This window comes from Procambarus clarkii, chromosome 1, assembly GCF_040958095.1.
Source record: "Procambarus clarkii isolate CNS0578487 chromosome 1, FALCON_Pclarkii_2.0, whole genome shotgun sequence".
In the NCBI taxonomy this organism is placed as follows: Eukaryota; Metazoa; Arthropoda; class Malacostraca; order Decapoda; family Cambaridae; genus Procambarus; species Procambarus clarkii.
The window spans coordinates 54,219,765-54,245,064 of record NC_091150.1 but is presented as its reverse complement, the minus strand read 5'-3'; the positions used below and the strand labels follow the sequence as shown (position 1 = coordinate 54,245,064).

General features: G+C 40.1%; 1 long non-coding RNA gene across 1 annotated transcript in view; it reads right to left on the bottom strand.

The window, feature by feature from the left end:
• Positions 1-11,798: 11,798 nt before the first annotated feature.
• LOC138358454 (uncharacterized) overlaps positions 11,799-25,300 on the bottom strand; it is a 53,689-nt gene continuing 40,187 nt past the window's right edge. The window contains exon 2 of the long non-coding RNA XR_011225412.1: positions 11,799-12,269. This is a non-coding gene — a long non-coding RNA (uncharacterized lncRNA). The remainder of the gene's footprint in view (positions 12,270-25,300) is intronic.

Below are 25,300 nucleotides of genomic sequence, written 5' to 3'. Positions count from 1 at the left end.
TATGAGGATTATTCTTGGGTGTCAGAGAAATGTAATGATTGAAATAATGAGAATGGAATTAAATTTACAGACTGTGTATGATAGAGTCCGTGAACGTAACACTATTTGCTTCAAGGGAGAGGAGGAGGGGATATGCTGTATAACAGCGTTCAGAATTGCTTGAGCGACGTCCATACTTCCAGGACACGGAGAGAGACATGCTACACGAGTGGATTAGCTAATGACCTCAGGGAAAACTAATGACCCCAGGGTAAACTAATGACCTCAGGGTAAACTAATGACCTCAGGGTAAACTAATGACCTCAGGGAAAACTAATGACCTCGGGGAAAACTAATGACCTCAGGGAAAACTAATGACCTCGGGGAAAACTAATGACCTCAGGGAAAACTAATGACCTCGGGGAAAACTAATGACCTCAGGGAAAACTAATGACCTCAGGGTAAACTAATGACCTCAGGGTAAACTAATGACCTCAGGGAAAACTAATGACCTCGGGGAAAACTAATGACCTCGGGGAAAACTAATGACCTCAGGGAAAACTAATGACCTCGGGGAAAACTAATGACCTCAGGGAAAACTAATGACCTCAGGGTAAACTAATGACCTCAGGGTAAACTAATGACCTCAGGGAAAACTAATGACCTCGGGGAAAACTAATGACCTCGGGGAAAACTAATGACCTCAGGGAAAACTAATGACCTCGGGGAAAACTAATGACCTCAGGGAAAACTAATGACCTCAGGGAAAACTAATGACCTCGGGGAAAACTAATGACCTCGGGGAAAACTAATGACCTCGGGGAAAACTAATGACCTCAGGGAAAACTAATGACCTCAGGGTAAACTAATGACCTCGGGGAAAACAAAAAGTCTGCTCCCTGGAAAGTACAGAGGGAAGAAGTGTAAACTGTACCCCCTACAGGTGAAAAAGATTCAGCATTAACCGGGACAATTACGGTGCACTCACCTAGTTGTGCTTGCGGGGGTTGAGCTCTGGCTCTTTGGTCCCGCCTCTCAACTGTCAATCAACTGATGTACACATTTCTGAGCCTATTGCGCTCTATTATATCTACATTTGAAACTGCGTATGGAGTCAGCCTCCCCCACATCACTGCCTAATGTATTCCATTTGTCAACCACTCTGACACTAAAAACGTTCTTTCTAATATCTCTGTGGCTCATTTGGGCACTCAATTTCCACCTGTGTCCCCTAGTGCGTGTGCCCCTTTTGTTACCTTGTGTGTCTTTATCTACCCTATCAATTCTTTTGAGAATCTTGTATGTTGTGATCATGTCCCCCCTATCCTTCTGCCTTCCAGCGACGTGAGGTTTAATTCCCGTACTCTCTCCTCGTAGCTCATACCACTTAGTTCGGGTACTAGTCTGGTGACAATCTTTTGAACCTTTTCCAGTTTAGTCTAATGCTAGACTAGATATGGACTCCATGCTGCAGCTGCATACTCCAGGATTGTTCTGACATATGTATTATACAAAGTTATGAATGATTCCTTACACAAGTTTCTTAAAGCCGTTCTTATGTGGGCTATCTTAGCATATGCCACTGATGTTATCCTGTTGACATGGGCTTCAAAGGACAGGTCTGGCGTGATATCAAACCAAGTCTTTCTCTCTCTCTCTGACTCCTGAAAAATATTATCTCCCAAATGATACCTTGTATCTGGCCTCTTGCTCCCTACACCTCTCTTCATTACATTACATTTGCTTGGGTTAAACTCTAACAACCATTTGGTCGACCATTTCTTCAGTCTGTCCAGGTCTTCTTGAAGCCTCAAGCAGTCCTCCTCTGTCATAATCCTTCTCATAATTTTGGCATTGTCAGCAAACATTGAGAGGACTGAGTCTATACCCTCTGGGAGATCATTTATGTATGTCAGAAGCAGGATAGGACCGAGTACAGCGCCCTGTGGGATTCCACTGGTGACTTCAACGTAATCTGAGGTCTCACCCCCCTCACTGTAACTCTCTGCTTCCTATTGCTTAGGTACTCCCTTATCTACTGGAGCATCTTACCAGTTACTCCTGCCTGTCTCTCCAGCTTATGTACCAGCCTCTTATAGGGTACTGTGTCAAAGGCTTTCCAACAGTCTAAGAAAATGCAGTCCTCCCTGCCTTCTCTTTCTTGATTAATCTTTGTCACCTAGTCGTAGAATTCTATTAAGAGAGTAAGGTAAGATTTATGCTCCCTAAATCCATGTTGGCAATTTATCATGAAGTCCCTTCTCTCCAGATGTGTTACTAGTTTTTTCTCGCGATCTTCTCCATCGCCTTGCATGGTATACAAGTTAAGGACTCTGGTCTCTAGTTCAGTGCCTCTTGTCTGTCACCCTTTTTGTATATTGGGACTACATTAGCCGTCTTCCATATTTCTGGTAGGTCTCCCATCACCAGTGACCTACTATACACTATGGCGAGTAGCAAGCAAAGTGCCTCTACACACTGTTTCAATACCCATGGTGAGATTCCGTCTGGTCCAACAACCTTTCTCACATCCAGATCCAACAAGTGTCTCTTAACCTTATCTCTTTTAATTTCTTTCCATTCCAAGGCCACTTGGTTTAATGCCACCTCTCCTAGCGCAGTGACCTAACCTCGTTCTATTGTGAAGACCTCCTGGAACCTCTTGTTGAGTTCTTCCCACACCTCTTTGTCACTCTGTATACCTGTCCTTGCCTGTTCTAAGTTTCATCACCTGTTCTTTCACTGTTGTTTTCCTCTTGATGTGACTGTCGAGTAGCTTTGGTTCGGTCTTTGCTTTGTTGGCTATATAATTTTCATAATTTTTCTCAGTTTCTCTTCTCACACTATCATACTCGTTGCTGGTTCTCTGGTATCTCTCTCTCTGCTTTCTGATGTTCTGTTATTTCGGAAGTTCCTCCACGCCCTTTTGTTCAGTTTCTTTGCTCAATACATGCCCTATTAAACCATGGATTGTTCTTTTGCTTCTCAGACAACACAAATTATCGACAGATACAACCACAACAGGAAACTCGACATCAGCAAGGCCCTACACATCAAAAAGTCAAAACCAGCAATCAACAGCCAGTTAACACAATTACATTCTACCCACTTCAAGATCACCGAACCAACACAGAAGCAAGATGATGAAACATGCAATGTACCCGTTGATTCATTTCCTATCACCTCACCCTAAAAAATTGACAAGAGTATGCAAAATTTGCTTTGAAATGTACCCATTGATTCATGTAGTATCACCTCACCCTAAAAGGAATAGTATGTAGAATTAAACAGAGTATGTAGAATTGTCTTTTAAAATGTAAGAAGTGTCTTGCAAAACGCTCCTGGGCATCAGACCATAAATAAAACATGAAAATGAACTTTGGAGAGATAATTTTTCCACTACCCTCAACAGTGAAGAAAAACATAAGAAATATGAGAGGATTTGTGATAGAATCATTAATCTTACCCTTTCTGTCATATTCAACAACATATAAATAAAAAATTAAAATGTTCGTTTTGTTCAAAATTGCAAATCTCCGAAAGTTCTTCACAGACTGCTTTGAAATTTTGACACAACATTCCATTCGAACATGAGCGTGTTTTTATATACCTCCTATATAGATGTCTTGTCTGCGACAGGTAAAACCATGTTTTTTTAACTGTGTTTTTTATATAAGTTTTCATATGAGGGAAATCTCCAAAACCGTCACGTTTGTGACGGTAAAAAAATCATGCTTTTCTGAAAGATTGTGATTTCATTATGTGGGGAAATCTTTGAAATATCTATACCGAATGCTATGAAATTTTGACACAACGTTGCATTCAAATACGCGTGTGTTTTTATATACCTATTATATACATGTCACACTTGTGACAGCCAAAACATAGTTTAAAAAAAAAAAGCACCATCCTTTGGACATAGAAGAAACATACGCTATACTAAATAGTTTACAATCCATTTCAATGTTTATGATTGCATTGTTATATTGAATTTTCATTGATTTCGAATTATTTTCATTTTGATTTAACTATTTCGTGACATTGTGTTGGAACTGAGCTGTGTAGCATATCGTAGCATATCGTTCATTTTGTGAGTATAGTTTTTTTTTTATTTTTTTTTCATTTCGTTTTTTTAACTTGTCTTATTTTTTAGTGATAGCAACATCAGGTCATTTGATGTTCCCATTTTTCTGATGGGATCATCAGATCATTTGGGAACGCATCGAAAAAGGGGAGTGGTGAATGGTGAGGAGGACGAGGGGATAGGGAAGTGGGGGATGGTAGGGAGGACAAGGGGACAGGGGGAGTGGGGGATGGTAGGGAGGACGAGGGGATGGGAGTGGGGGATGGTGGGGAGGACAAAGAGACGTGGGAGTGGAGGATGGGAGGGTTGTCAGTCACAGCAATAGTGTTTGCAGGTTATCACTTACGCGCTCTCGGCGTTCAGAAAAAAATCATACCCTATGCGCTTTCGGCGGTTCGCGCGCCTATGCGGTAAGACCGAAAAAGTGTACACTCTTTTGACTGTCCTGACAATAATTGAAGGCGCACGTATTTAAATTTGGTATCACTGTGTTCGCAATACGATTGTCTATAAGAACATACCTATAAAATGCCGCCAAAGCATAAGGACTATCAACACCAAATAAAAAACTATTCAGATCACTCGCCGAGAGCGCCAAACAGCAACAAAATGTTTCCACTCTCTTAATGGTTGCGAAGCCTACAAATGTCCTACAACGCTAATTGTGGTATCATTGGAATCGCAATACAATTCTCTACACGAACATATGCATATAAATATAGATTCAATGTCGTAGCCCCCCAAAACAGTGTGGGAAGTGGCCGAAGTGTTACCCGCGGCGGCATATCGGCGAAACTCGCTTTGAAAAGTGTATATTCAATTCACTGTCCTGACATTATTTTTCGATGTATTTCATTTTTGTACCAATGTGTTCGCAATAGAATGTTCTATAAGAACATAAGGATTAAAGGTCACATAAGGATGCGTTCGACCGGCAACATATATAAAAACTACGTCGATTATACTCGTCGTGTCAATAATACAATTGTTTTACCACGATGATTCACTGCCACGCCATTCTCTTTAATAAGCTGTTCGGCTATTAGAAAAAACGAAAATTTCATGGCAGACATTTGTAAACTATTCCCAGTTGAATCGGATAATAAATGGATTTTATACAAATATTTTTTCTCGTGACTCCCGAGAGGGTCACGCCCGCGGTGTGATTTAATAATATTGGTGACAACCACGGTCTGCTCGGATGCCGCGAAAGTGTTATAGTTGTGTGTGTGTAAACTAAAGTCTTTGAAAAATGTAATAAGTTATTACGAAACGCGTTCAAGTGTCGCGTCAGACTAAAAATAAACATGAATTTTGGAGAATTGATTTTTTCAATTACCATCGACAGTGAAAAGAAACATAAGAAATATTGAGAACATTCGTGTTAGAATTATTAATCTTACTTTTTCGGTCATATTTAATAATATATGTCTACAGGAAAGACTGCTACCAAAATATACTAATATATTATATATATATATATATATATATATATATATATATATATATATATATATATATATATATATATATATATATATATATATATATATATATATGCGGAAAATCCACAGAGAAATATGAAATGAGGTGAACGTTTCGGCTTTGTTAAAGCCTTTGTCAACACCAGACTGACTAAGGAGAAGGGAGAAGGGGGGAAGATATATAGGCCGACACCTGACCACCCCATCCCAAGGGTTGGTCAGGTGTAATTAACCAAAAACAGGTATAGCTTAGCTTAGAATGGTCAAAGAGGATTAAGCGGTCAGAGAATAAGGATGAAAGATTAAAGAAAAGCCTCATGAACACACAATATTTGAATATACAATTATAATGAGACATTGTAAGCCTCTCTATCAGAGTTGTTTCTTAAACTGTTGTGCAATATTATAACTTAAAAATGGATCAAGTTTGTACATTCCAGTACTAACATTAAGAAGATTTGGACACTGACTGATTAGAGCAGACTCAATCAAATTCCGTTCCACGAAATCCCCACAATTGGTAATGCTTTTTGCCCCATTCCAGTTAATATTGTGATCGCATAAACTCGTATGTAGATATAATGCATTAGACGTTTGGGCAGTTCTAATACTATAAGCATGTTGTGACAACCGCAATTGTAAGGACTTTCCTGTTTGTCCAAGGTACACAGAATCACAATCATTGCAGGGAATCGAATACACACAACCTGCTGTATCAGGGGAGTTTTTTATTAAATTGGATTTGATCGTACCATTAGTGAACACCAAATTTATATTAAGTTTCTTAAAAATCAGAGACAATTTTTCAAGTCCACTCGCATAAGGTACCACCAATGAGTTAATAATTTTTGGTTTCGCCTTAGGGACGTGATTATAAAACGTACGCTTGGCTTGTACAAACGAGAAATCCAAAAACCTCTTAGGATATTGTAAACTCTTCCCAATTTCATATATTTTAGCAATCTCTTCATCAAAAAACTCAGGGCTGCAAACCCTCAAAGCTCGTAGAAACATTCCTGAAAATACTGCCTGTTTAACTTTACTATGATGATTCGAGTAAAAATGAACATACGACCCCACGTTGGTAGGTTTCCTATACACATTAAATTTGAACTTTCTAGTGACTCTATGAATCATAATGTCCAAAAACGGAAGAGTACCATTCTCCTCAGTCTCACAAGTGAATTTTATTGAAGGTACCAAAGAATTGAGTTCATTAAGAAAAACTATCTGGTCTTTGTCACACGGCCATAAGCACAAAATATCATCAACATACCTATACCAAACCACATTAGCCGGGATAATCCTGGATAAGATTTTTGTTTCAAAGAATTCCATATACAAATTGCTTAAAACTGGGGACAGGGGATTGCCCATCGCCATACCAAATGTTTGTTTGAAAAAATTTTTCCATTAAAACTAAAATAATTGTCTTTTATACACAATTTAATAAGTTCCAATACTTTATTGGTCTGCAAGCTCAAATTATATTTAGGCAGTTCCTCACGTAGAAATTCTAACAGATCATCAACAGGAACTTTAGTGAATAAAGAGGTCACATCGAAACTTATAAGTTTAAAATCAAAATTTAAATTCAGTGTGGATAGCTTATTAACTAAGTCCACATTGTTTGTCAAGTGTGAGTATAAACTCTCTAAGTGGTTAGTCAAAGTTTTGTCCCCTATAGTTGGTACTATTTCCAACTCACACTTGACAAACAACGTGGACTTAGTTAATAAGCTATCCACACTGAATTTAAATTTTGATTTTAAACTTATAAGTTTCGATGTGACCTCTTTATTCACTAAAGTTCCTGTTGATGATCTGTTAGAATTTCTACGTGAGGAACTGCCTAAATATAATTTGAGCTTGCAGACCAATAAAGTATTGGAACTTATTAAATTGTGTATAAAAGACAATTATTTTAGTTTTAATGGAAAATTTTTCAAACAAACATTTGGTATGGCGATGGGCAATCCCCTGTCCCCAGTTTTAAGCAATTTGTATATGGAATTCTTTGAAACAAAAATCTTATCCAGGATTATCCCGGCTAATGTGGTTTGGTATAGGTATGTTGATGATATTTTGTGCTTATGGCCGTGTGACAAAGACCAGATAGTTTTTCTTAATGAACTCAATTCTTTGGTACCTTCAATAAAATTCACTTGTGAGACTGAGGAGAATGGTACTCTTCCGTTTTTGGACATTATGATTCATAGAGTCACTAGAAAGTTCAAATTTAATGTGTATAGGAAACCTACCAACGTGGGGTCGTATGTTCATTTTTATTCGAATCATCATAGTAAAGTTAAACAGGCAGTATTTTCAGGAATGTTTCTACGAGCTTTGAGGGTTTGCAGCCCTGAGTTTTTTGATGAAGAGATTGCTAAAATATATGAAATTGGGAAGAGTTTACAATATCCTAAGAGGTTTTTGGATTTCTCGTTTGTACAAGCCAAGCGTACGTTTTATAATCACGTCCCTAAGGCGAAACCAAAAATTATTAACTCATTGGTGGTACCTTATGCGAGTGGACTTGAAAAATTGTCTCTGATTTTTAAGAAACTTAATATAAATTTGGTGTTCACTAATGGTACGATCAAATCCAATTTAATAAAAAACTCCCCTGATACAGCAGGTTGTGTGTATTCGATTCCCTGCAATGATTGTGATTCTGTGTACCTTGGACAAACAGGAAAGTCCTTACAATTGCGGTTGTCACAACATGCTTATAGTATTAGAACTGCCCAAACGTCTAATGCATTATATCTACATACGAGTTTATGCGATCACAATATTAACTGGAATGGGGCAAAAAGCATTACCAATTGTGGGGATTTCGTGGAACGGAATTTGATTGAGTCTGCTCTAATCAGTCAGTGTCCAAATCTTCTTAATGTTAGTACTGGAATGTACAAACTTGATCCATTTTTAAGTTATAATATTGCACAACAGTTTAAGAAACAACTCTGATAGAGAGGCTTACAATGTCTCATTATAATTGTATATTCAAATATTGTGTGTTCATGAGGCTTTTCTTTAATCTTTCATCCTTATTCTCTGACCGCTTAATCCTCTTTGACCATTCTAAGCTAAGCTATACCTGTTTTTGGTTAATTACACCTGACCAACCCTTGGGATGGGGTGGTCAGGTGTCGGCCTATATATCTTCCCCCCTTCTCCCTTCTCCTTAGTCAGTCTGGTGTTGACAAAGGCTTTAACAAAGCCGAAACGTTCACCTCATTTCATATTTCTCTGTGGATTTTCCGCATAAAATGATCAGTGTTTTGTGATCGTCAATTGCATATATATATATATGTGTGTTTCATTAAATATGACTGCATATTCTATATTAGTTATTTTCTTGTTTAGGGCTTCTATCCCTCTGACTTGAGCTCTTGCATCTTGGTTTAATTGGAAGAAAATTTCTCCAAATGCCATTTATGTTCGAGGTGAAGAAATATAAATAATTAACTGTAGAATGTATTACACTTATTATAAATTTACACAACGTTTCGAACCTACTTGTTCATTCTCAAATAAAGGAACAGTGCTAGGCATATTGGATTTATACCATTAGGGAGGTTAGGTACATAATACAAATAGGTGAGGAGTATATCGTAAAGGAAGAATAGGGCATTAATGGAGTGTATGGAGTTAGGAAGTTGTTTAATCTTTTTTGCCAGGTGGTAGATTGGAGTTGGTATTTGACTGATTATTGGGCGAAGTGGGTTCCCTTGTTCATGTGTCTTAACACTGCCATAGGCATAGCCTAAGCCATAGTCCCCTTGGAGTTTAGCCAAATGAACACTACCTCTCTTTGCATTTAAGGTCTTCTTAATGGTTCCTAGTAATTCGCTAAAATTTAGTGTCATCACTGAGGATGTCGCTAATTTTAATTATATATTCTTGGGTAGGAATCAACATATACGATGCTGTCGTGTCGGCTTCTCTTATTCTTACACCTTCCAGATTTTTTAGTTTGCCCCTTTTTTGAACGAATGCCCCTTGGCATGTCCAGTACTGTTAGCACTCATCCACCAACTGTACAAAAATATTAGGAAGTCATGTGACTTATAACCCAACATCCGACAGCACTCGTGGCATTATTGGGGCACAGATATTTCATGAATCACTTCTGATGCTAAACATGCTAGGGCTGCATGAGCAGGTTGAAATAATTTGATGAAATATCTGTGCCCAATAATGCTATGAGTGCTGTCGGGTGTTGGGCTATAATTCTAATGATTTCCCGATTTATTTTTACAGTCGGTAGCTGGGTGGTTACAGTATTGGACTGCAAAGGGACTTAGAAGCCATGGCTGATCGGGTTCAAATCCTTCAGTGTTCAAGAGTTTTGAAAAACTCTTGACCCTTGAATGATTAACCCAGGAAAGAGAAGAAGGTAATTCCTAGAAGAAGGAAAGAGTAAGGTGAAAGGTAAGAATAGGAGGAAAAGTACTTATCGGATGAGTCTAATAATGGGATGAATGAAGAATGAGATGAGTCTAATAATGGGATGAATGAAGAATGAGATGAGTCTAATAATGGGATGAATGAAGAATGAGATGAGTCTAATAATGGGATGAATGAAGAATGAGATGAGTCTAATAATGGGATGAATGAAGAATGAGATGAGTCTAATAATGGGATGAATGATGAATGGGAAGAGGAAAGAATAAGATGAAGATAAGAAAAGGAAAGGGGATAAGCTTAAGTCAGGTCACGTTTGTTAAGAAGGTTGGAGCATTAGTGTGTGTACTGCAAAAGGGAAGAATCAACAGCAACAAAGTCAGGACCAAGGTTCATGTTGGGTAGGTTGTGTATCAGAGCTAAGTCAACAAGACGGCGTCTGTGTAGAGGCAGGAAAGATTATTTCCGAAGACAAATTGATTTGTCTTCATCTAAAATAATATTTTTAGACCGAAACGTCGTCGTTTCTTCATCTTCTGATGTGCGGATTGGTCATCTATGGAGTGGACTACCACAAGGGTCGATTCTAGAGCCAATCCTCTTTCTAATATACCAATGACCTGACAGAAGAAATTGACTACTTCATATCAATATTTACAATAGATGGAAAATTATTAAGAAAAGTCACAAGGGAAGATTGTGATGCGTTGCAAACGGATTTGGACACACTCCATAAGTGGTCTGAAAAATGGCTGCTAGAATTTAACCCAGCTAAATGCACAGTTATGATGGATGGAACAGGAGTGCGTGTCGGAAATTTCCGACACCCAAATACTAACCCCTAGTACGATAAGATACATTTATTGTACTAGAAAATCAAATATACTAACTCTACTAATCCGAAGGGTAGTGCTGTCAAATTCTCACTAATATCGATACCGGTATTGCATCAGCCATCTGGCTCCTGTGAGAATAATCTATGTATATATTAATCGAATTAAGCCCTGCCTAACCTTGTTGAATTTATTACGGAATATAGACTGGCGATTGATTGAATTCAATGTAGTAAATAATATCACTGTTAGGAAAGTTTCCAGAGCTACGAAAAGTTGATCTAGTTAACAAAAGTCAAACTGGATTTCACCTATGCATGTATTTCATCTAACGTTATTTAGGACTAATAATATACACAGCGACAAACCGCCTGTTGTTACCTAAAGTACGTTATTGTGACGTAAAATAATGTCGACCATGTTTACTTTTAATAGGAAATCAGAGTAAAATATTGAGAATTATTTACCATGTTTACAGGTTCCGGCGCTAGGTGGCGCGCGGAGCATTGTCGAGAGAGACTTGGCTGAGATAGAAGCCATATTGGATCTGTGTCCTGAAGTTGGTCTTCATTATCGTCTGTTTATAGGAACATCCGTAGACAATTGAACCTCAGACTGATCTGAAAACTTCATCTTATCGAGGACACTGCATTTGGCAGGCTAAGTATCCCTAGAATAATCTTAGGGGCGCCTTGCCGTTATGCTGAGGGAACACCAAGAAACATCCGTGAGTGTAATTTCCATACCCAGTCAGCTCTAATTTTATGAGTATGTGTGTGTAAATATACACTCTTAGATAGAAATTATATAATATTAATTTTGCAGCGTGAGGCTATCTATAAGAGAAGCGTATCCTGTTCTGGTGAATCACGTGTCACCAGAGACAACATTCATTGACAGGATTAGATAGGTTACAGAGAGCTGTCTGACGTTTGTATGTTCACTATTAGACAGCTAAGCTTCCAGTTTATTAATAACTCAGTAGTTAGCGTACTAACCCCATGCTTGGAATTTATTTCTGATTTATTTATGTTACCATTTTCATATCTATGTTATCAGTAGTATCAATATTATTGAATTTACCCTCCCAAAAGATGTGTAAGGGAATCTTTCCATAATATTTAGAAGTTTTACAGTCCATTTCTCTAAGATTATTTTGAATTATTTATTTATTTAAATATTATATGGAGATTAAATGTTGGAGATAAATTCCCCTACAGTACGAAGACCAGCACAAAAGTAATAGATAAAGAGAAAAAGATTCTTCAAACAGAAAGGGAGAAAAACCCGGGAGTGGGCATAACTTCCTATATGATGCCAGACGCCTTCATTAGTATGACAACAACAGTTGCATATAGTGCACTGGCTAACGTACTTATGTCTTTCAGAAAGCTGAAGAAGAGGGCTCTCTGTGCCCTATATTCAGCGAACGTGGGACCCACTCTTGAATATGCATCCCCAGCATGGAACGCTTACCTGAAAAAGAACAAGGAGATATTAGAAAGATTTTTTTCAGTGTCAGAGTAGTTATCAGTTGAAATGCATTAAGCACTGATGTGGTGGAGGCTGACTCCATACAGAGTTTCAAATATAGATATGATAGAATCCTGTACACCAGTTGATTGACAGATGAGAGGCAGGACCAAAGAGCCAAAGCTTAACCCCCACAAGCACAAATAGGCGAGTGCATCAACATGAGTACAGTCATACACACGCTGCAGCCGCTGCTGCCACACACACACACACACACACACACACACACACACACACACACACACACACACACACACACACACACACACACAGTTAACACTATAATTGAGAGGGCAGCCTCTGCTGCCTGTGAAATAGATCCCCCCTGCTCATCCTGGGGGACTTCAATCATGGAAAGATTGACTGGGAGAACAAGGACCCGCATGGAGGCGAGGATACGTGGAGAGTCAAACTACTGGAGGTGGTGCCTAGAAACTTTTTAACCCAGCATGTCAGAGAACCCACAAGGATGAGAGGAAATGACGAACAAGCGAGACTCGACCTGGTCTTCACCCTGAACGACTCTGACATAAGAGAAATCGGTTTTGAGGCCCCAGTAGGAATGAGCGACCACAGTGTATTGGTGTTTGAGTACCTGATTGAAGAAGGGTTATTGAACTCGAGGAGGGATACCGAAACCAAAAGGTTAGCATACCAAAAGGGAAACTATGAGGAGATAAGAAAATTCCTAACTGATATACTGATATAGCATGGGAAACAGAGATCAGGGAAAAGACGGCCCAAGATATGATGGACTACATCACGCAAAAGTGCAAGGACGCAGCAAACAAGTTTGTCCCAGCCCAAAAGGAAAACAGTGAAATGAAGATGAGAAACCCATGGTTTAATCAGAGATGTAGGCTAGCTAAGCAGCAAAGTAAAAGGGCATGGAGAAACTATAGGAATAACAGGACACTGGAGAGCAGAGAAAGATACCAGAATGCCAGGAATGAATATGTCAGGACGAGAAGAGAGGCAGAAAGACAATACGAAAACGACATCGCAAGCAAGGCAAAGACTCAGCCTAAATTGCTGCATAGCCACATCAGGAGAAAAACAACAGTAAAGGAACAGGTTATGAAATTAAGGATAGGGACAGAAGGATTCACTACAAACGACAAGGAAGTGTGTGAGGAACTGAATAAGAAATTCCAGGATGTCTTCATCTTAGAGCAAGGAGAAATCGCAGAGATAAGAGAGGGAATAGCGAACCAGGAACCACTGGAAGAGTTTGAGATTACCAGTGGGGAAGTAAGGAAGTGTTTACTAGAGTTGGATGTGACAAAGGCTATAGGCCCAGATGGAATCTCCCCTTGGATACTAAAGGAAGGAGCAGAAAAACTGTGCCTACCACTCTCAGTAGTGTATAACAAATCACTGGCAACAGGGGAACTGCCAGAAATTTGGAAAGCAGCTAATGTAGTCCAGATATACAAGAAAGGGGATAGACAGGAGGCACTGAATTACAGGCCAGTGTCCCTAACCTGCATACCATGCAAGCTGATGGAGAAGATTGTGCAAAGAAAGCTAGTGGAGCACCTGGAGCGAAAGAACTTTGTAACACAGCACCAACATGGATTCAGGGATGGCAGATCCTGCCTCACAGGGTTACTTGAATTCTACGACCAGGCAACAAAAATAAGGCAAGAAAGAGAAGGGTGGGCAGACTGCATATTTTTGGATTGTCAGAAAGCCTTTGATACAGTGCCACACAAGAGGCTAGTGAAAAAGTTGGAGATGCAGGCTGGAGTGAAAGGGAAGGTACTCCATTGGATAAAGGAGTACCTAAGCAACAGGAGACAACGAGTTAGTGTGAGGGGTGAGGTCTCAGATTGGCGAGACGTTACGAGTGGAGTCTCGCTGGGGTCAGTCCTTGGATCTATACTGTTTCTGATATATGTAAATGATCTCCCAGAGGGTATAGAATCGTTTCTCTCAATGTTTGCCGATGATGCAAAAAATTATGAGGAGGATTGAAACTGAGGACGATAGTAGGAGGCTAAAAGATGACCTAGACAGACTGAGCGAATGGTCCAACAAATGGCTGTTGAAGTTCAACCCGAGTAAATGCAATGTAATGAAACTAGGCAGTGGAAACAGGAAGGCAGACACAGGATACAGAATAGGAGATGAAGTACTTAATGAAACGGACAGAGAGAAAGATCTAGGAGTTGATATCACACCAAACCTGTCTCCTGAAGCCCACATAAAAAAAATAACGTCTGCGGCATATGTGAGGCTGGCTAACATCAGAACAGCGTTCAGGAACCTGTGTAAAGAATCATTCAGAATCTTGCACACCACATATGTAAGACCAATCCTGGAGTATGCGGCCCCAGCATGGAGCCCGTACCTTGTCAAGCACAAGACTAAGCTGGAAAAAGTCTAAAGGTATGTCACTAGACTAGTCCCAGAACTAAGAGGCATGAGTTACGAGGAAAGGCTGCGGGAAATGCACCTTACGACACTGGAAGACAGAAGAGTAAGGGGAGACATGATCACAACCTACAAAATCCTCAGAGGAATCAACCGGGTAAACAAGGATAAACTATTCAACACTGGTGGGACGCGAACAAGGGGGCACAGGTGGAAACTGAGTACTCACATGAGCCACAGAGACGTTAGAAGGAACTTTTTCAGTGTTAGAGTAGTTAACGGATGGAATGCATTAGGCAGTGATGAGGTGGAGGCTGACTCCATACACAGTTTCAAATGTAGATATGATAGAGCCCAGTAGGCTCAGGAATTTGTACACCAGTTGATTGACGGTTGAGAGGCGGGACCAAAGAGCCAAAGCTCAACCCCCGCAAGCACAAATAGGTGAGTACACACACACACACACGCCATTGTCAATAGCAATTTAGTATAAGTGTTGGTTTGTGCTAACTGGACAACTACAATATGAGTACGACATCTGTGCCACAAGGGAGGAAACTTGGAGCTGGCAGCGGTGTGGAAACACCGACTACAGCTGCCTCTGATGCTTCATACTCACCTAGTGTGCTCCGGTGGTTGAGCTGTCCGGTAAGAGCCTCTAATGTCAATTAACGGTGTACAGTGTTTTTAGTATAACAAGTAGTCTTGGATATCAGCCAACAAATGTTAAGAATCTTGATATATACGGCTCATGTGGGCACTACTTTCTCACACCAATGTGTCATAAGACCACATTGTCCATCCAGCCCCCCCACCATACACCATCCGACACACACACACACACACACACACACACACACACACACACACACACACACACACACACACACACACACACACACACACATAACATTACATTTCCTCCCTCTCTCCCTCGTTCTACCACCCTCTCCCTCGTTCTACCACCCTCTCCCTCGCTCTACCTCCCTCTCCCACTCTTCTTCTTTCTCTCCCTTCCTCCCTCCATCTCCCTCAATCCACCCCTCTCCTCTTCCTTCTGCCACCGACTGACCGCACTCCGTGCCACCCTCCTCTCACCGTACACACACACACACACCTTCCACCCTCCACTGTTAAGCCCTCCCCCCCCCCCCCCAGCACTCCCACTCACTCACCCACTTCCACTCACACAGTCCCCCCCCCCCACACACACAGGCTTAGGCTCTTAAGCACCTAAGTGGGGAGGCTGACCACTGACCCTCTCTCTCTCACTCACACTCCTATTACCCCCCCCCCCCTCTGTACCGCCTTCCTTCCTCCCTCTCTTCCTATCTCCCTACTTGTCTATCTCATTTTCGCTGGTCATCTCATGACCAGCTATACGTCCCATCCCCCCCTTTGCATCCCACGCCCTTGCACTCTCCCAAAACACCTCCCCCCCCCTCCTCCTCCTCCTCCTACCCACAACCTCTTCTTTCTACTCCCCTATTCCTCCACTATTTCCACTCTTCTCTCTCACCCCTTTCCAATCCCTCTCTCTCACCCCTCTCCCCCCACTCTCTCTCTCTCTCTCTCTCTCTCTCTGTCTCTCTCTCCCCCCCTCCCTCCCCCTCTCTCTGCCCCCCTCCTAGCAAACCCTATCATGGCATAACAGGAACAGGGGCAAACATGGCAGCTAGAAGCAGCAGGGGAACAGGGAAAAGTCAAGGTGACCAAATGAAGGAAATGTTCACCCAGTTTTTGGAGGATATCAGGAGTGAGATGCAGGAAATGAAGAATGAAATTAGCAATCTGAAAAGCGAGCTAACAGCAGCAAAGGAGGAGCTTAAAACCCTCAATGAGAACAATACTGAAGCTGAGACTCTGATAATCCTCCAAGGAGAAGGTGGAAATAGTATATTGGAAGAGAATGCCATTGTAAAAGCAACATTTGCAGAAATGCTAAAAAAAAAAAATTGGAAGTAATGTCCATAGTGATGGAGGTATCCATGAAAGCAGCCACCTCACAAAAGTGACACGCTCCACCACTCAGCCACTGGAAAGAAAAGATCAGTGGTAGTTGTGGGTATTAAAGAGCATGAAAGCTCCAATAGGACAGAATGGAATGATAAGGACAGAGCAGCAGTGAATGAAATTCAGAAGGCACTAGAGATGGAAGGGACTGAGCAGAGCACTGAGAAGGTTTTCGGGTTAGGTTGGTACATCAAGGCCCGAGACCGTGTGTTATAGATAGTGTTTGCAATCGAGAACACAAAGGAGAAGGTTTTAACAAAGAAGAGCCACCTGCAATATGTGGGAGAATTCAAAAAAGTATTCCTCCAGAGGAACATGATGTGGCAGAAGAGAGCCATGGTGGCAGAAACAAGGAAGAAGCGCAGGGCGAGAGGAGAAAACCAGTAAATCACAGCTCCCAACACAACATCCCTAGAGGTAAATGGGGAACCCACAACCAGAATCCCAGTAACACCAGAGGACAACTTCACCACTCTCCTCTGCATAGAAACCCCCCCTACCCCAAACCCTCCCTGCCCCCACTCAAATGCTCAGCCAAATCTCTCTCTCCCCACACCCCATTCCCACCCTGCTACCCCTCCCCTCTTCACCTAATATCCCCTTCCCCTTTTCCTTCCTATCCTCCCTCCCCCTTCATCCCATACCCTCCCTGTCCCCACTTCACTTGACCCCTCCCCCCTTCACCCCAGTATCCTCTGAGACCCTGTTATCCACCTCACAAATCCTCACACCCATGGAACAGCTTACCCCACCAGCAGAACGCTCACAAAGGAGGTGATATGAGAAGGGACAGAAGAAAGTGAGCTTCAAAGCAATGTACACTAAAATAATTGATGGAATATACAAATAAAGCAAATGAACTCGGAGAATGGGTACAAGAACAAAACCCAGACATAATAGCACACACGGAAAAAAAGCTAACGAAAACCATAACAAATGCAGTGTTCCCACAGGACTACTGTGTTGTGAGGAAAAAGAGAGAAGGACAAGGTGGTGGTGGTGTAGCTCTGCTGGTAAGAAAAGGTTGGGGTTTTGAGGAGATGGTTATTCAGGGCTGTCATGGTTTCAGTGACTACATAAAAGGTACCATAGCAACTGGAGGACAAAAAATTACAGTCATAGTTATATATATCCCACCACCAAGTAACAGAAGATCCAGACAGGAATATGATAGAAACAACATGGCCATCATTTACATAACAGAGAGAGCAGCTTCTGTCGCTATCAGGAATTGATCTGGACTACTAATCATGGGAGACTTCAACCACGGGAAGATAGATTAGGAAAACAGAGACTCACATGGAGGACCAGATACATGGAGAGCAAAGCTGCTGGACGTTGCGACAAGAAAATTAATAAGCCAACACCAACAAGAATGAGAAGGGAAGATAAACTAGCAATGCTTGATCTAATATTCACCCTAAATGAGTGGGGATATAAGGGAAGTTGGATGCACCCTTGGGAATGAGTGATCACAGTGTATTGATCTTTGAATACCTGGTAGAATTAGAATTTATCTCCAGCCGAAATGAACTAGGAAACAAAAGGCTAGCAGACCGAAAGGGAAATTATGAGTAGATGAGAAGTTTCCTTAGGGATATACCATTAGACACAGACCTCAGAGCTAGGTCTATACAAGACATGATGAACTATGTCACCCAAAAGTGTCAGGAGCCAGTAAACAGGTTCATTCTGACCCCAAAAGAAAAATCCGAGAGGCAAAAGAAGAATCAGTGGTTTAATAAGGCATGTATGGAAGCATAGGAAATGAACAAAAGGGCGAGGATAAACTTACGAAATAACAGGTCACCAGAAAGCAGAGATACCAAAGAACCAGTAATGAGTATGTTAGTGTGAGAAGAGAAGTTAAGAAAAATTATGAAAATTATATAGCAAGCAAAGCTAAGACCGAACCAAAGCTACTCCACAGTCACATCAGGAGGAAAACAACAGTGAAAGAACAGGTAATGACACTTAGAACAGGCGAGGACAGGTATACAGAGAATGACAAAGAGGTGTGTGAAGAACTCAACAAGACGTTCTAGGGGATCTTCACAATAGAACAAGGTGAGGACACTGTGCTAGGAGAGGAGTCAGTAAACCAGGCGGCCATGGAAGGGTTCGAAATTACGAGAAATGAGGTCAAGAGACAGCTGTTGCATCTGGACGTGAAAAAGGCTGTTGGACCAGACGGGATTTCACCATAGGTATTGAAAATGTGTGCAGAGGCACTCTGCTTGCCATTCTCCACAGTGTATAGTAGGTTACTGGAAACGGGAGACCTACCAGAAATATGGAAGACGGCTAATGTGGTCCCAATATACAAATAGAAGTGACAGACAAGAGGCACTGAACTACAGGCCAGTGTCCTTGACTTGTATACCATGCAAGGGGACGGAGAAGATCGTGAGAAAAAACCTAGTAAAACATCTGGAGAGAAGGAACTTCGTGACAAACCGCCAACAATCGTTCAGGGAGGGTAAATCTTGTTTTACAGGCTTAATAGAATTCTACGACTAGGTAACAAAGAGAAGGCTGGGCGGAGTGCATTTCCTTTGACTGTCGGAAAGCCTTTGACACATCCACAAGAGGCTGGTGCGTAAACTGGAGAGACAGGCAGGAGTGACTGGTAAGGTGCTCCGGTGGGTAAGGGAGTACCTAAGCAATTGGAAGCAGAGAGTTACAGTGAGGGGAGAGACTTCAGAATGGCGTGAAGTCACCAGTGGAGTCCCACAGGGCTCTGTGCTTGGACCTATCCTGTTTCTGATATAAGTAAATGATCTACCGGAGGGTATTGACTCATTCCTCTCATTGTTTGCTGACGTCGCCAAAAATATGAGAAGGATTAAGACAGAGGAGGATTGCTTGAGGCTTCAAGAAGACCTGGACAAACTTACGGAACGGTCAAACAAGTGGTTGTTGGAGTTTAACCCAAGCAAATATAATGTAATGAAGATAGGTGTAGGAAGCAGGAGACCAGATACAAGGTATCATTTCGGAGATGAAATTCTTCACGAGTCAGAGAGAGAGACTTTGGGATTGATATCACGCCAGACCTGTCCCCTGAAGCCCATGTCAAGAGGATAACATCAACGGCATACGCCAGGATGGCCAACATGAGAACGGAATTTTCAAACTTGTGTAAGGAATCATTCAAAACTTTGTATACCACATATGTCAGACCAATCTTGGGGTATGCAGCTCTAGCATGGAGTTCATATCTAGTCAAGCATAAGACTAAACTGGAGAAGGTTCAAAGGTTTGCCACCAGACAAGTACCCGAGCTGAAAGGTATGAGTTACGACAAGAGACTACGGGAGTTAAACCTCACGTCTTTGGAAGACAGAAGAGTTAGGGGGACATGATCACCACATCCAATATTCGCAGGAATTGATAGGGTAGATAAGGACAGGCTATTTAACCCAAGGCGGCACACGCACTATGGGACACAGATGGAAACTGAGTGCTCAAATAAGCCACAGTGATATTAGAAAGAACTATTTTAGTATCAGAGTGGTTGACAAATGGAATGCATTAGGAAGTGATGTGGTGGAGGCTGACTCCATACACTGTTTCATATGAAGATATGATAGAGCCAAGTAGGCTCAGGACCCTGTACACCAGTTGATTGACAGTTGAGAGGCGGGACCAAAGAGCCAGAGCTCAATCCCCGCAAGCACAAATAGGTGAGTACAAATAGGTGAGTACACGCACAGACTCACACACATACACAGGGGGGCCGGTAACTGAGTAGACAGCACGCTTGATATGTAGTCATGTGGACCGGGATTCAACTCCCGGGGCCAGCAGAAACAAATGGTCAAAGTTTCTTTCACCCTGATATATCTGTTACCTAGCAGTAACTAGGTACCTGGGAGTTAGACAGCTGTTACGGGCTGCTTCCTGGGGTTGGGGGGTGTGGATAGAGGGGTGGAAATTAGTTAGTATTTAGTAACAGTTGATTGATTGAAAGTTGAGAGGCGGGCCGAAAGAGCAGAGCTCAACCCCCGCAAGTACAACTAGGTGATTACACTGAAAAAGATCAGAGGTATGCCACTAGGCTAGTCCCAGAACTAAGAAGCATAAGCTACAAGGAAAGGCTGCATGCAATGCACCTCATGACACTGAAAAACAGAAGTGTAAAGGGAGACATGATCACTACTTACAAAATATTCAGAGGAATTTACAAGGTAGATAAGGATAAACTGTTTAACATGGATGGTATGCAAACAAGGGGACACAACTGGAAATTGAAAACCCACATGAGCTACAGGGACGTCAGAAAGAACGTTTTCAGTGTCTGAGTAGTTAACAGTTGGAATGCATTAGGCAGTGATGTGGTGGAAGCTAACTCCATACACAGTTTCTAATGTAGATATGATAGAGCCCAGTAGGCTCAGGAATCTGTACACCAGTTGATTGACAGTTGAGAGGTGGAGTAGTGAAAATGGCCCCTATGACCGCCAATTTTGCTTTCTTTCCATGCCGGTCATAGTCGTGCGGGGGAGGGGGGGATTTCCATTTTTCCCCAATGTTGGTCATAGTCGCAGGGTTGTTTCATATTTTTTCGCCATGCCGGTCAAAGTCGCAGGGGTGTTTACATTTTTCCCGACGATCGTCTGTAGCCCAGGGCGTGTTTCTCAATTTTTATTTGTCAGTACCTCGTAGTCTCCAAATGTTTTTATTCATTTATCGTCTGCTACTGTCCATCATATGTAATTTTCTTAAATGGTTCATTAAAACAGCTCCCTTCTAGCCCTACTATTAAGCTCAAGGGGATTAAACTGCAGGTTTCCGCCGTACAAAATTTTTGTTACCTCAGTGACTCTGCAATGGTCAATGACGTCATCCTGTCTTCATCTTCTCTGTATAAGACCGTTTTCTGTTATGGTATATTTATTCCCCATTTCCATATATATGGTAAAGAGGATTAAATTAGCGGCTCCCGTCTAGGGTGTGTTCATCTCCTCAGCAACCACCATTCATCTTCCCACATTAAGCTCGTTTTTCCTTAGTGAGATATTTCCATACTGTTGCCCATTTTTTTTACCAAAGTTCATTTTCTAGCTAAGATCGCATATTGAACATTAGAAATGAAATTGCATAAGGTCTTTTACAGGGTGTCATATTTACTTTTCCAATCTATGTTAACCAAAACATCAACACTCACTATTAGATGAACTGCAATAGGTCAATACCCTATTAATACCCCCTTTCATCTCCATTTATACACATCAATAATGCAATTCTATTAATATTCAGAAGGTTCTATTAATCCCCTTTACTTATCTGGGAGCTTCATATTTAGTGTCCGGCCTAGGATCGTTTATTGAGCAAAGGAATGAATGAAATGCACTATCAACTCATACGAAACAAAGAGGAGCAACACAGAGCATGAACTATCATGCATCTCAGCCTTCAACCCTGTTACCAAACCAGTATTTACCCAGTTTTCTTTCTTAAATCTAAACTTATCCAATTTATACACATTGTTTCGTGTTATGTTTCGTGTCGAAACTTATTAGCCTATTAATATCCCGTTTGTTATTTCCATTCATCCATTTGCACACATCTATCATGTTACCCCTCTAATTCTTCTCCTTTCTAGAGAATATAATTTAAGCTTTGTTAATCTTTCTTCAAAGGATCATTTATCTACATATCCTATTCGTATGAAGCAGACATAGGATTACTACTGAATTCCAGTTGAAGTCTCCAAGTGCGTGCCAATATTTGTTATATAATTTTTAAAAACAAGCTGCTTTTAAAAACAACAACAATTATGAAACGCTATAGCTAGATATCGTACTATAGTCCACAAGTAGTTACCGTACATCTGGTAGCTCAGCGAATTAGAAGCTGTGTTCATAGGCTAGTAAACTGTCCTCACATCCATCAAATAGCAGCCTAAATGTCGGCCCACAATTCATCCATCTAGCAACTCAACTGGATCTTAGCCACTATATTCAAAGGTTATGCATTCACAAACCTCAAAAAATCATAATCTTGCTACACAAATCAGCTAACTTGTTTCTAAACCAACAATCACAAATACATACATACCTACACAAACTTCACAACCCATACATACATATGCAATGGCGAGTTTTTTCACCATTGCCCAATTTAATCAGATGTAATTTATACCATATTAATCCCTATAATGTATTAAGAATAAGATTTCAACAACGTCCGTAGCTCATTCAGTCCAAGAAATCTTTAATTTTTGCACTGTTAATTCATATTAATGCATACCAATTATTAAATACCCAAATATTATTAAATACCCAATTATATTAAAACACATCGAATAGTGTAATTACATGAATAAATACCCCACCTTCATACTATTCATATGGATAAACCAGGGTGTATATGTCCCATTTTAAATAAATATATTACTAATTATTCATAAAAACTAGAGTTGTGATAAGGCGCACTAAATATAATAATTTAACCTCATTAACACAAAATGCAGCACTTGTACTTACACTAAAAATACACAAAATCAAAAACTCCAGTATAAAACACGAACACATTTACACACAATAGCATTTACACACAAATTATTTCAACACAAATATACCATTTACACACAAATATACCATTTACACACAAAACTACGAAATTTACATACGAAATATGTCATTAATGCTAAAAAAAAATATTATTTACATGCAAAATATGTCATTAATGCTAAAAAAAAATATACTATTTACATGCAAAATATAACATTTACACATAAAATATACCATTTACACATAAAATATACAATTTACACACAAAATAGGTCATTTACACACAAAATATGACATTTATACACAAAATACGACATTTGTACACAACATATTAGTTTGCACACAAAATATATCATTTACACCCACACTCTTGCATTTACACACAAAATATATAATCCCGTTTATAAACACACACACCAAAATTTACCATTTACACAAAACTATGTCATAAACATCATTTTTACAAAATACCCACACAGTGCCACCTAAACCCCCAATTACACCCCTGGCACAATGACAGTTAATACACAACAGGCGCAAATGCACAACTCATCCATATACAATTACATACCTGCCCAATTAATACACAACTTCCTCAACTATTAAACATCTTTCGCAAATATTTGCATAAATTGCATAAATACAAACAAATACATATCCAGAATAAATACATACAATACATAACTAGCTCAAATACGTAAAATACACACTAGCACAAATATGAACAATACACAACTAGCACATATGCATTAAATGCACATTTCCATAATTCCCACATATACTTACAAAGCATGTACAATTATTATAGAACTTGCACAAACAATACACAACTTGCATAATATTTTTCTACGTATGTTTAGAACGTCATTTATAATATGCCGAGTTTAACCATCTCCCAAAAAGCCTGAATTTCACATATATGAATTTTATATCTGGCTTCCTATGAACTCAATATAAAAACACACATTTATTTCCATAAATATTTCAACATTATTAGAGGTAAACAATTCATCTAGCATATATACATCGTGTTTAATAACTTATTATTACCCCCACCCACCTTGTTGCATCATCTCCAATCATTCCACCCATATTTCTTTAGGCAAACCATCCAACAGGCTCATTGGTTCTAGCCTGTCCTAACATAACTATATTATGTTAGGACACGTTGGGTTAGGTAAGGTCAGTAATGGCTATGCTAATTATAGCAAATTTACTATATCCTATCAAAAATGCATCCTATTAAAACCTAAATTGATCAAAATCTACAACAAATTTTACATATGCTTCCAAAATTTGACCAAATTCAACTTAGCAAATGCTAAACTAACTAAATATAAGCATCCCATATCCTCAGATACAATTCTATGTCACCTCTGTCTATTCATTACATGAGCTAGCTATAGGTCGAACCCTGACAGGTAAATTTACATTATTTTATGAAAACACTAGTTCATTACCCCTAAGATATTATATATCCTACCATACACAACCTCACCTAACCTGACCTAGTATATCCAAAGCTAGATTTGATTAAAATTGGGGGAAATTTATGCTATCCCAGCTAAATTTTTGCCTAATTTATGACATTTTTCCACCAAATTCACCCACAATATACCAAAATTTAGGTAATTTAATAAATTTTCACCATATCATATCATATAACAGAGCCCAATTTATCCAAGTTTAACCTATTACATCTAAATTTAATGAATATTAACAATATCCAACATCCAGGCTTAACATATGCCCCCATTCAAAGATTACAGCATCCATATTCTCACATACAACCCTATGTAGTCTTTCTTCACCTATCACAAGAGCTAGCTAAACTCTAACCCAAATAGGATAATATTCTAAGTAAGCAAGGTCATTACCCCTAATATATTATATATCCTACCATACACACCCTACCTAACCTGAATTAGCACATCCAAAGCTAGATTTGATTAAAGTTGTTACAAAATTTATGCTGTCCCACCTAAATTTTATCTTAATTTAAGACAATCTCCACCCAAATATACTCAATGTTATGTATCACAGCACTGCCAAAGCCCATTTTACCCT